At 48.7% G+C, this 12,588-nt stretch overlaps 1 protein-coding gene and 1 non-coding gene across 5 annotated transcripts in view; both read left to right on the forward strand.

Annotated features, from left to right (window-relative positions):
- The first annotated feature begins 4,474 nt into the window (after window positions 1-4,474).
- On the forward strand, window positions 4,475-4,578 carry LOC133761359 (small nucleolar RNA U13). Its single transcript, XR_009866157.1, has one exon. It is a non-coding gene; the product is annotated as a small nucleolar RNA U13 (small nucleolar RNA).
- Window positions 4,579-9,093: 4,515 nt separating this feature from the next.
- The window catches only part of SEC16B (SEC16 homolog B, endoplasmic reticulum export factor), a 63,219-nt gene continuing 59,724 nt past the window's right edge, over window positions 9,094-12,588 (forward strand). For all 4 annotated transcript variants that reach the window (XM_062192972.1, XM_062192974.1, XM_062192976.1 and 1 more), the window contains exon 1: window positions 9,094-9,168. The gene's annotated coding sequence lies outside the window, so the exon portion shown is untranslated. The remainder of the gene's footprint in view (window positions 9,169-12,588) is intronic.

Below are 12,588 nucleotides of genomic sequence, written 5' to 3' on the forward strand. Positions count from 1 at the left end.
TTACAGAGCAGTATTTGCCAACCCAGAAATGAGACATGACGACGGACCGGGAGCAGTCTCTTGTCCAACTCCAGGAAGGCACAGTGAGCACAGACACCTCCACTCTCATCCCCAGCCCCTGTCTGGTGGGAGAGAACACAGCAAACACCTCTCCTCTCCTCTTCCTGGGATGTTTGGGGTAGCAACGTGGATGGAGAGTAATTGGGGCTTCTTGTGGATCTAGGAACCCCAAGAAGAGCCAGCACCAAGGCAGGCTGAGACCCTTACAGTGTCTCACAGGTTTCAGACGTAAGAGAGGAAGAAGAATGGGGTCTCCAGTTTCCCTTTCACGGTGGCTCTCGCGGTTCACTGTGGCAGGAAAGCTGGCGGAGAGGTGGGGTGAGAGGGTGCGCTGGCTGGAGGGCCCTCTGAGTGCCCGGAGTGTCTCCTGGGGATCTGACCTGGCACAGGGCGCTGCAGCCGCAGGAGGAGGGAACTGGAAACAGAGGACTTCCTGTATCTCCCAGAGCACGTAGGAACTGCTTCTCCTGGCTTTTGAGCTCTGCGTCCCTTGCCCTGCCCTTGGCCTTGTTATCGTGTGCTGGAGTGGAAGGAGAACAGCGCATGAGCCAGGCAGCCCTGGGTCTGAATTTTGCCTTCGCCACTAGTTATCCATGTGAGCCAGGTCCGGTTCCATAGGCTGGTGATGCTAGGCCCGCCCCCTTCTCAGTGAGGGTCAGATGGGATTGTGCAGGGCCAGTCTCTCATGACCCACCAGGTACCTGGGGCTTTAAGGAGACTGATTTCACTGTGAAGTCGTGCTACAATGGGGGCCCTGGATTAGAGATGCAATCAGGGAGCAAATTCCTTAGACCCGGGACCTACATACGGACACGTACCCCTGTTGCCTGGGGGGCCAAGGACAGGAGAGGGCGCCTCTGGCCTCGGACCGGAGAGAAAGTTCCTGCTCTCACACGGGACACGGTGGGATGCTCTGCTCAGCTTCTCACTTCCAGAGGTCCTCGGAGACCTACTCGTGGGTGCTAGAGTTCCTTGCTTGTTCCTGTGTCTTCGAGCTGATGATGAAGCAGCTGGGCAGGCATTTGTGTTATTGCTGATCTCTCCTAGAGACAGATGGCAGCCCTTGGATATCCTTCTTCTCAAGGAAAACAGCCTTCACCTGGCAGTGGGTGCTGCTCTCACGTAACAGGTTCATCACTGCGAGGTTCTCCTTCCTCTCCTTTGTTTCTCAGCTCTGCACAACCCGGTGGCAGGAACATGGATGGCTTTGCTTTCTCCTTCCTCCCGGAAGAGAGGAGCAAGGGCACTGCCTGTCCGAGGGCAGGTGTGGGGAAGTGCACCTGCACACCCGCTGCCTCCATTTCTGCTCCTGGCTCCGTCTCCTTTCTGATGGGGCCTGGAGCCACTGGGACCCCACCCTGCAGCTTCCAAGTCAAGGTCAGTAACCTAGGTCTCCCTAGGGGACAGTTCTCTTTGGACTTCAGCTCGCAGAATTTCCCGTTTATTTATTAGATTCTTGGAATTTTTATTCTCCTCTTTAAAGCTTATTTTTTTTTTTCATGTTAAAAATAATGACAGGAGGACTTGTGATCTCAGTGACCCAGATAGTTTAAGAGCAGATATTTTTAAGACATTGACAGCAGGTTCTCATCTGGGGATATAGGCCGGCTCTCCGGAGCCAAGGAGCTAAGCATAATAATAAAATATTAATCCTGTTTGCCACACGTGAAACGCTGCTCTTGCTTTTCCTTACCCGTCTAAGCCCTACTCATCCTTCAATGCATTGGAGAAGCAGCCTGGGACTTGAGGCTGGACTGCTGGGGTTCAGTTCCTGGTTTGGAAAGATACGAGCTCTCTGAGCTTGGATAAGTCACTTCACAGGACTGTCGGCTGTAGGGCAGGAAGGCAGAGAATCCCCAGGAGCCAGGGGGAGGGCTTAGGGTCTGTCAGCCTGGTGATTGCAGTGCACAGAACATGATCCCCAAAGACACACTCATCCAGCTCCAGAAATCCCAATTTGAGTCCTGGAATCATGAATCTCTTCCTCTTTTCTTTTCTTTTCTTTTTTTTTAAGACTTACTTATTTATTTTGAAAGTCAAACTTATAGAGAAGGAGGGACAGAGAGATCTTCTATCTGCTCGTTCACTCTGACAATGACCAGCACTGGGTCAGGCTGAAGCCAGAAACCAGAAACCAGGGGCTTCTTCTGGGTCTCTCACTTGGGTTGCAGGGGCCCAAACACTTGGGCCATCTTCTACTGCTTTTTCCAGGCCATTAGCAGGGAGCTGGATCAGCAGTGGAGCAGCCGGGACACCAACCAGCTCCCGTATAGGATGCTGGTGTCACAGGTGGTGGCTTACCCTGTGAAGTCGCAATGCCAGCCCCTCTTCCTTTTCTTGGAGTTCACATACTATTGAGTCTATCTCCAGCACAAACGTTAACAGTTCATTAAGCCTTGTCTTTAAGATGTGGGTCTAGTTTTTTTTTTTTTTTTTCATGTCCCGAGCAGATGGACAACTTCTTTGTGGAAGGTGCAGCACATTGAATCTTTCTTGTGTTAAACATTACAAGGCTAGGACCCTTGATCCTTGATGATTGGCTGGGGGAGTACATTATGTATTTAACTAAATGTGAGTTTTGTAGCACAGCACAGGGTTTTGTTTTTTTGGATCCTTTTCTCTCCAGTTTGACTGCTTGGTGCTGATGGTGAGATAGCGGGAAATCTTGCAGGCTTTCATTAGCTTGTCAGTTTGTGGCTTCTCATCGAGTATATACCACCTGTGTATTCAGATACTGCTGACTGGCTGCAAACACAAGTTTGGGTTCTTTATCCACTTTGAGGCTGGGTTTTCCCTGAGTTGGCTTTGTTTTCCCAGGCCCACCAAATAACTTTTTCTTATTCTTTGCACGGCTGTTCTGCAACGCGAGGACCTCTGGCCTTTTCACTCCTTAAGTGGCCTAAGTGCATTTCTGTGTCTGGACATGGACACTCGTGGTCACTCTGCCTCCCACACCTCTCCCCACCTCCTGCCCTGGGACACCCCTCCCTGGGCTCACCCTCCCCCAAGTCCTCTACCCAACATGGGCTCCTGTGCCAGCTGACATTCTGTAGCTTCAGGCTCTAACTTCATTTCTTTCTTTTTCAAAAAGATTTATTTTATTTATTGGAAAGGCCAAGTTATACACACACACACACACACATCTTCTATCCTCTGGTTTACTCCCCATTTGGGCCACGCCAAATCCAAGATCCAGGAGCTTCTTCTGGGTCTCCCATGTGGGTGGCAGGGACCCAAGGACTTGAGCCATCTTCTGCTGCTTTCCCGGGTGCAGGTTCCCCAGGTGCTTTCCCAGATTGGAAGTGGAATAGCTAGGACGCTAACCGTTGCCCGTATGGAATGCCAGTGCTGCAGGCAGTGGCTTAACCTGCTGTGCCACAGTGCCGGTCCCTAACTTTGTTTCTTTTTTAAAAGATTTACTTACTTGAAAAATGGATGGAGAGAGAAAGAGAAATGCACAGAGAGGGAGTGAGAGAGAACTTTCTTTTATCTGCTGGTTCCCTGCCCCCTAGGGCTGGGCAAGGCTGAACCTAGGAGCCAGGAACTCCACCATGGTCTCCTAAGTGCGTGGCAGAGACCCAAGGACTTCAGCCATCTTCTGTCGCTTTCCCAGGTGCATTGGTGGGAAGCTGGATTGGAAGTGGAGCAGCGATTTGAACCAGTGCTCCAGTATGGAATGCTGGGGTCACAAGGGGCAGCTTAACCTGCTGCCCCACAATGCCTGCCCCTCTAACGTACCAGCATGTGATGGGTTTGTTGGTGTTTGCTTGTCTCTGTGCCTCACTAGTGTGTGGAAGGCAGTTCCCTTTGGTCTGCCTGTTTCATCTCCACATCCCTGGCTCTATTCACATTGCTTGGCACACCCCAAGCTCTCAGTGAGTGAATGATCAAAGGAATGGGTCTATCTTGTGGATTTTGAGCTGTTTACTTGGGAGAAAGGATAAACAGTGATTCAGAATTCAAGGTCAGAGCAGGTGTTGGTCACAGCGGTCAAGTTGCCACGTGGGACCCCCACACAGCTTATCAGGGTGTCTGAGTCTGCGTCCCGGCTCTGCTTCAGACTCCAGCTTCCTGCTAATGTGCACCCTGGGAGGCAGCAGGTGCTGGCCCCATAAATGGGAGACCTGCCTGGATTGTGTTCTGGACACCCGCTTCACCCCAACTCTCGTGTGCTTTGGGGAGTGAATCAGCAGATGGGAGCCATTTGTCTCTCTGCCTCTCAGATAGTAATAATTAAAAAAAAAATTGAAGCTCTTGATCCAACTGGACCTGGATGCAAAAGTGGTAGTTTTACCCATGTTAGCAGTGGAATGTTGAACAAGCTATTCAGATCTCTGAACTTGAGTTTTCTCATCTATGAAAAAAGGAGCAGGCTATAGGAGCTACACCACAGGACATAAAATTCTGTAGCAAGCCCCTTATATGGTTCACAAGCATGGCGGCTGAGTTTGAACACCACTGTGTGAGATGTGCCTCCTTCAAACCTTGTCATGCCATTGGCACATTTCCCGTCTGGTATGAAAAGAAAAAAAAAAATTAGAAAGGAAAAACATTCAGCACACAACATGATTCACTGTAAATACTCAACAAATGTTAAATAATAGAACAACAATGATTAGAGATACAAACCATGGATTGTAGCATTTTCTTGTTTTTTGAAAAATTTTAAAAAATTATCTGAGAGATGAGAGAGTAAGACAGGCAGAGAGAGAGAGAGAGAGAGAGAGAGAGAGAGAGAGAGAGAAACACTCCTATTGGCTGGTTCACTCTACAAATGCCTGTGATGGGAGCCGGGAAGTCAGTCCTCCAGGAGTTGAACCCAGGTCCTCCAGTGTGGGGACATGGGCACCCTAACTGGTGGCTTAGCTGCCAAGCCAAGCATCACCCCCACTGCAGCATTTTCTAAGACTTTTCCCAGAGTTATTCAATTGCCCATCATCAGAACCCTCCAGGCCGATACTGTTGGCCCTGGTTTACCGATCAGGAAACCAGAATTCCGTGGTTGACCTTGTTAGGAAAACGGCACAGTTTTATCTATGGCCTGATCTACACCTTGATTTACATCCTATGCCCCGGCTCCCGCCACCGTTGTTGAAAGCCAGGTAGCCACATGGCCCAACTACCTGTGCCAAGCTCCACCCCCAACCTAATGGGATGGGCTAACTCCTACTTCCCTGCCCGCCCTCCGGCAAAGTTCTAAAAGGGCCTGTTCTTGAACATGTAGCTCTCTTGGCTCCTCTCCTCTGTTCTCCTCCTCTCGTCTCTCTTCTCTCTGCTCGCTCTCTCCTCTCCTTGCTAGCTCCTCTCCTCTCTGTCTCTCTCTCTTATACTCTCCTTCTCTCTCCTTTTTCCCTTCGTCGCCCCACTCCTCCAGTCTGCTGGGTTTTTCCCAATAAACCCTTTCCCTTACACCAGTGTTTGGTGTGTTTTGTGACGGCCTAACAGACCTGACATCAGGGAACTGGAGAGTGGCATAACCAGAGCCCCAGCCGGGCAGTGCGGCCTCGGAGTCCACGTGTGTGACTCGCTGGTACCCTGGCCCTGCTCTGAGGATGGACTGTCCACCTTTATACAGTTACTGTTTGGGAGCTCAAGACGTTTTGGTCTTGTGGTGGATAAACATGAGCTTTTTGGGTTTGTTGTAAATAAGTGACTGAGTTTAAGGAATACATTTCCTTCAAGGAGAAACGTTGTGACTTGTTATTTGTTGCTGTGGGTTTTGTTCAGCCAAGTCTGGGCTAATACTTCCAATCTGCTGATGATCTTGGAAAGGACTTGCCTATGAGACTCAGGTGTGTATCTGGGAACGTATTAGCCACTGCACTTCCCACTTTTTATTCAATTGCTTAGTTACAGCAGGCAAGTCTAGGAACTTCCTCAAGTTACCCAAGATGTCTGAGCCAAGGTAAATGCCAGGGCATGAATATGTATGTATATATGCTTTTTGTACATGGTCCAAATGTAGCTCTTTTTAAGTAAGAAAAATGTGTTGGGAATGAAATTGTGAATTGCCTTAGGAGCAAGATCACAAGTCCCTTGGGAACTAAGGCCCAGAATTGTTAATCCTGGCCTGGACAATAGGGGATTCTTGGCAAAGGTGTACTCTTCAGAGACAACATGCACCTCTCCTTTTAATTCCCTCCTCTTCCTTTCTCCATTGGCTTATTTTCTTCCCTTCTCTTCCTGAAATTAATTTGGGTTCCTCTCCGTCTCCTGACCTCTTATAGCAGTTACTGTGGACATCACACACGGAGCAATTCTTTGCACTCTGTTTTTATGGATAGCCTGTTTGTTTCCTTCATTTTTATCTGTTGAGTGGTTATTAACAAGATAAAGGAGAGACAGCAGATTGCCAGACAAGAGGGCAAATTACAGGTCGCATTTATCCTTTGTATAAATCTAAGGCTTAAGCGCTTTTTGCCCACAAAGCACGGGTATGTGTCTTTTCTAGTTATGATAAACCAGGTTCAGCAGGATCTGGTCTGAATATTTGCATTGCAATGTGAGTTGACCTCTGAGAGGCGGAAGCCCCACTGTGTGACCTTGAATTAGTTATCTAACCTCTCTGAATCTTCAGTTATTTCTATCTAAAATGATGGGCTGAAGTAGAGATCAATGCTGTGGGCTGAACATTTGTGTTCTTCCCGACTTTGTTGCAATCCTAACACCCAAGGTGACAGTGTTTGGAGGTGGAGCTCTCGTGAATGGGATCAGCGCCCTTACAGAATAGGTGGGGAGCCCCCAGCCCCACCCCCAGAGGTGCAGTGAACAGCAGCTGTCTCTGAAGGGGCTGAGCTCTTACAACACTTGGAATCTGCCAAAGCCTTGACCTAGAACTTCCAGCATCCAGGACTGTGAGAAAAAAAAAAAGATCTCTGTGGTTCATCAGCCACCCAGTCTAGGGTATTTTGTTGTAACAGCCTAAATGCACCAAGACAAGGTCCTGTTGGGATCCAAAACATGTTAGCACTCTACTTGGGGTTATTTTATAGTGGGAAGTAGAAGAGCATTTCTTTTTTAGAAAGTTGTTTTAGGAGTGCAGTGGTAAACCACCCCTGGGGACACTCACATCATGTATCAGACTTCCCGGGTCCTCTCCCACTTTGGCCCCCCACTCCAGCTTCCTGTTAATGCAGATCCCGGGAGGCAGCAGCCGAGGGCCCAAGTAGCTGGGTCCCTGCCACTCATGTAGGAGACGTGGGTAGGGTTCTTGGGTCCTGACTTTGGCCTGGTCCAGCCTCAACTGCTGTGGGCATTTGGGCATTGAAGCAGCAGATGGAAGCTTTCTGTCTGCCTGCCTCTCTTTGTCTCTCTGTGTCTGTATCTCTGCCTTTCAAAAAAAAAAAAAAAAAAAAGAAAAAGAAAAAGAAATTTTTAAAAAATGCTGCTTGAAAAGAATTATGTAATTCAGAAATTTTACTGAAGTCAGACCTTTTCCTCACTTATGTTTAAAACTGAGAGCTCCCTCTATTCCAGGGTGATAGACACATACAACATATACCTTCTGATTCACCAACCAAGGTGACTGCACATCTCAAATTTTCCCTGTCATAGTTAAAAAAATTCTCTGCTTTTTGTCCATGTGATTCAGATAATTTAACATCCAAGTATGCTCAAACATCTCTCTTCATTTTAAGTCAGAAAGTATGGCCAGGAAGTACACAGTGACCTTGCCTATATTCTACTTAGGAAAAATGTGTTGGTTACTTGGGCTTGTATTTTCCAGTCTCAGGCTGTGTTGTTGAAATGCAAATGTTGGTCGGCCAATTCCAAGTGGCTTCTTTTCCACAGTCCACATTTTCCCAGATGACTTGTGAGTCATCCCAAGAGGCACCCGCTGAGATGGAGTGGGAGGAAGTGCGCTGTCAGCACCATCCCTGTGTAGCCTGTGCCCTGGGTCCCTCCCTCCTGGGAGATGAGATGAGGTCCTGGGAGATGAGACCCACCTCTGACACAGTCTCAAAGCAGGGAGGGCTGTGGGAGGTCTGGGCTAGACGAGTGTTTACACACGGCCTGACTGTCTCAGATAAGCATAAGAACATCTTTAGAATCCTTGAGTGTGTTTGGAACAGAGAGAGGAAAAAATCCCGAGTCTATTTAAGATTCAACAGAGGGCTCAGACGCTCAAGAGCTTGGACATGTTGCCACTTGTCAGTGATTTTTTTTTTTTTTTTACATAAGAAAAACAGCTTTATTCTTTCTTCTGATTACAGGAAGTTCTTTCAGAACATTGAAATATACATCTGGAATCCCACCATTTAAGATATATAATTAACTTTTTTTAAACTTATACATAGTTATCCTGAAGCACACACACAACTCACGATGTTACAGGAATTAGATGCAGTGAATGCTATTTTATTGTGAAACCTTGAGAAAGGTTGCTTGCCTCCCTCGCTGCCGCCCTGCAAATCCTCTCCCCTCAAACAGAGGAAGTAGTATTAACTGCCAAATATGTATCTTTTATATACTTTTGGAACAGCTCGTATATAATATTATATAATTACATCTAATTGTATATACATAGGTATATGGGATAATTTAATTTTTTGCTCAACAATGTATTACAGAAACCTCTCAAACCAATTGGGGAAGCTTACATTTATTTTTTGTTATTAGATATTCTAATGTTTCACAAGGTAAATGTCTCATAGTTCATTCACCCATTTCCCTATTCATGAGCAAAAAGCTTTTCAATTTTTCACCACTCCAAAGTCCTAATATTTTCAATGAACTAATCACGCTAATAATAGTCCCTAAGTTTCCTTTTTTCTCTTTCCCAATTTCTAGTCCCGGTTTTTTCTTGGTCAATTATTAACCTGGAGTCATGATCGTTCAGAAGGTCAATGTTATGTTTGAGGTCTGCTTACACACCAGAAGGGATGTGTGTGGTTTCTTTTATTTGACCTTCCCAATATGGTGGGTAGATCATGTTTCCAGCCTCGGGACTACATACTGAACGTTCCGTTTGGAAACTCTAGCTGAAACAGAAAGGTTCCGGGAGGCTGACGTGGCATCACAGCAGCGCCTGCCAGCTCTCAGAGCAGGCTGTCACGATGGGCTGTAGCAGCAACAGCAGCAGCAGCTCCTGATGCAGGGACCAGAGATGTAAGTACTTATTTTCACCATTAACCAATTAACTCAAGCCAAACCCGAACTGGAGAATACCCAGCCAGAGTACAGTTCCCCCTGAGACCCTCCTGGCAGACTCCCTGGAGAAACATCTGGTCTCATGCAGAGTAGAAAGGCACGAAGCCAGCACATGGCTTCAGCAAACCGAAGAACTCTTGTGTGAAAAAACTAAGTTCCACGGTGACGAGGCCACTTTCAAACGCGAGCTCCTTGGAGAGCCTGTGAACCCCGGTGGGGGCTGTGCCCTGTGGGAAGGAGTGTGTTGCTAACGTGTGGGACGTCTGATTTCAACTTACGTCAAAGTTGTAGGCGCGTCGGATTGTGGTCAGATGAAAGGGGTCTGCATGACGGCAGCATTTAGGGAGAGCGGCTGTTAAATATTTCAGGGAGGACCCAAGTTGGTGAAAGCTGACGTAGAGGCAGCGTGGAAACGTCTGTTCTCAAGCTCTATGGTTGAGTAGGGGTGTGGTGCCTGCCAGCCCTACGACAAATGAAACCCTGGCCCCGGTCCCGTTAGCAGGAGATGGCTCCGTGGCTGCTGTTCCCAAGAATTCTAGGCTGGAAGTCACGTTCAGAGTGTTTTCAGGGTTCATCACCCACGTGTTTATGGGTTGGTGACTGTTTTTTCCCTTTCTGTTGAGACTTTTTACCATAAAGTTCAGCTCTCACACAGGACCAGTAGTGATCCACTCTGAGTGTGATGGACTTATCAACAGACAGACGTCTTTATGGCCACCTAAGTGGGGGTACCTAAGGGATCGAGATGGAGAAGTTGTCCCCCTGGGGAATCTTCCGCCAACAGGAAGAACAGGTGTTAGGAGAGGAGAGATGAGCACAGGCAAGTTGAGAGAAGTGGACCAGGTCCTGGCATCATTCCAGGGAACCATATGGCTCCGTGGGTTTCAGTTTATGTCTGTAAAATGAGTGCACTGGGGTGGATAAAGCTCTTCAGTCCTTGGCTCCTCACCTAGGGTGACTTCCTCCTGCTGAACAGCTTCTCCCCCAGCACTGTCTGGCTTCCCGTCAAATCAGGCCTGGTGCTTCCCGTATGAATGGATCTCACAGGGCACTGGCCAGGACTCATCAGATCCTGTAACACGGACCTGAAGGATCCTGGGTGGGTCCATGCGTGATGTAGTACTGACAGGGTGAAAGTTTGCTTTCAAGAAAGATTATTTTTTTTAAGATTTATTTATTTATTTCAAAGGCAGAGTTGCAGAGAGACAGAGGTCTTCCCATTCTGCTGGTTCACTCCTCCAGTGGCTACAACTGCCAGGGCTGGGCCAGGCAGAAGCCTGGAGCCAGGAGCTTCATCCCGGTCTCCCACGTGGGTGCAGGGGCCCAAGCACTTGTGCTATCCTCTGCTGCTTTCCCAGCAGGGAGCTGGATCAGAAGCGAAGCTGGGACAGGAACAGGTGCCCATATGGGATGCTGGTGTCACAGGCTGCAGCTTTACCTGCTGCAGTCGGTCCCCAAGAAAAGATTCATAAAGGCAGAGATTCTGGCCGGCGCCACGGCTCACTAGGCTAATCCTCTGACTGCGGCGCCGGCACCCCAGGTTCTAGTCCCGGTCGGGGTGCCGGATTCTGTCCTGGTTGCTCCTCTTCCAGTCCAGCTCTCTGCTGTGGCCCGGGAGTGCAGTGGAGGATGGCCCAGGTCCTTGGGCCCTGTATCCCCATGGGAGACCAGGAGGAAGCACCTGGCTCCTGGCTTCGGATCAGCGCCGTGCGCCGGCCGCAGCACGGCGGCCGTAGCGGCCATTAGGGGGTGAACCAATGGAAAAGGAAGACCTTTCTCTCTCTCTCTCTCTCTCACTGTCCACTCTGCTTGTAAAAAAAAAAAAAAAAAAAAAAAAAAAAAAAAAAAAAAAGCAGAGATTCTGCACAGACTCGTCCTAAATATCTGAGTTTCTGTTTTCAAATGGGACAAGTACCTTTCCAACTGCTGCTGACTTTTTGTTTTCATTTGGGGAAGAACAGAGGGAGGGAGGGTGGGAGGGAGGGAGGGAGAGAGAGAGAGAGAGAGAGAGAGAGAAATCCCATCTGCTGGTTCCCTCTCCAAATGTCCACATTGGCCCTGGGCCAGGCTGGAACCAGGAGCTGGAAACTCAGTCCGGGCCTCCCACATGGGTGTTAGAAACCGGGTTCCTTGAGCCATCAGCACTGCCCCTAGGGTCTGCATTAGCAGGAGGCTGGAGACAGGAGCTGGAGCTGGGATCTGAACTAGGCACCAATGAGGGACACAGGCGACTTAGCTGCTAGGCTCAGTGCCCACCCCTGTTGCTGTCTTTTGAGGGACAAAGACAACAGCTTGACACTAAGGAAAAGGAAATTGCTTGCAATAAGTGACCCACAGGATTATGGCTGGAAAGAACTTCAACTGAGTGGAGGAATAAGCCAGGCTGCGGTTTCAAACAGAACGGGAAACGTCCGCCATTGGTGACTGCGGCGGGTCCCAGTTTCCTGCAGCTCTTCACCATCAGCTCAGCCATTTGTGACGTTGCAAGTGTGGGAGTCTCCTAACGTGTTTGCATAGAATGGTGGATAAAATAGATTTTTAAAACATACTTAGGATATATACTTCCCGTCCATCTTGCCTAACTTCGCTCAAAAAAGTTATCTACACTGACACTGTTACATCGCTCCTGGCCTCCCTCCCTTCCCACAGTCAGGGGTGCACTTCCCGACCTGGGACCAACTTCTTCCCCTGGACTCTCCCTGTCCACCAGCCTCCTCGGGCCGCCATGGTCATCACTCAATTCCTTGATTCCCCCTGTGTCTTCAGCCTCTCTTTACTCTTTTTCCACCATGGGAAAAACGTGTTCAGGTGTCTCCTATTTTGTTCCAATCAACCGGCCCGAGACCCAACCCCATCCCTCCTCATGGCCCTCTTCGTTTTCTGATGATCCCACCCCTACGGAATCCGGTAGACACTTTTTTTTTTTTTTTAAAGATTTATTTATTTATTTGAAAGGCACAGTTTCAGAGAGAGAAAAGGACATCCGCTGGTTCACTCTCCAAATGGTTGCATGGCTGAAGCTGAGTCGATCCGAAGCCAGGAGCCAGGAGCTTCTTCCAGGTCTCCCACATGGGTGCAGGGGCCTAAGCACTTGGGCCATCTTCTGCTGCTTTCCCAGGCCATAGCAGAGAGCTGGATCAGAAGTGGAGCAACCAGAACTTGAACTGGACCCATTTGGGATGCTGGTGCTGCAGGCCGGGGCTTTGACCAGCTGCACCATAGCGCTGGCCCCCTGTAGACACTTTCCTGTTCTTCCAGTATTTGGTTCTCTCTGGCTTCCTGATACTGCTACAACCCCGCCTTCTCACTCTTCCTTTTCTCTGCCTTTTCCCTCATGCCGTTATCTTCTTTGGAAGTCCCTGTTGGGCTTGACAAACA

Source organism: Lepus europaeus, chromosome 5 (genome assembly GCF_033115175.1).
Source record: "Lepus europaeus isolate LE1 chromosome 5, mLepTim1.pri, whole genome shotgun sequence".
Classification (NCBI taxonomy): Eukaryota; Metazoa; Chordata; class Mammalia; order Lagomorpha; family Leporidae; genus Lepus; species Lepus europaeus.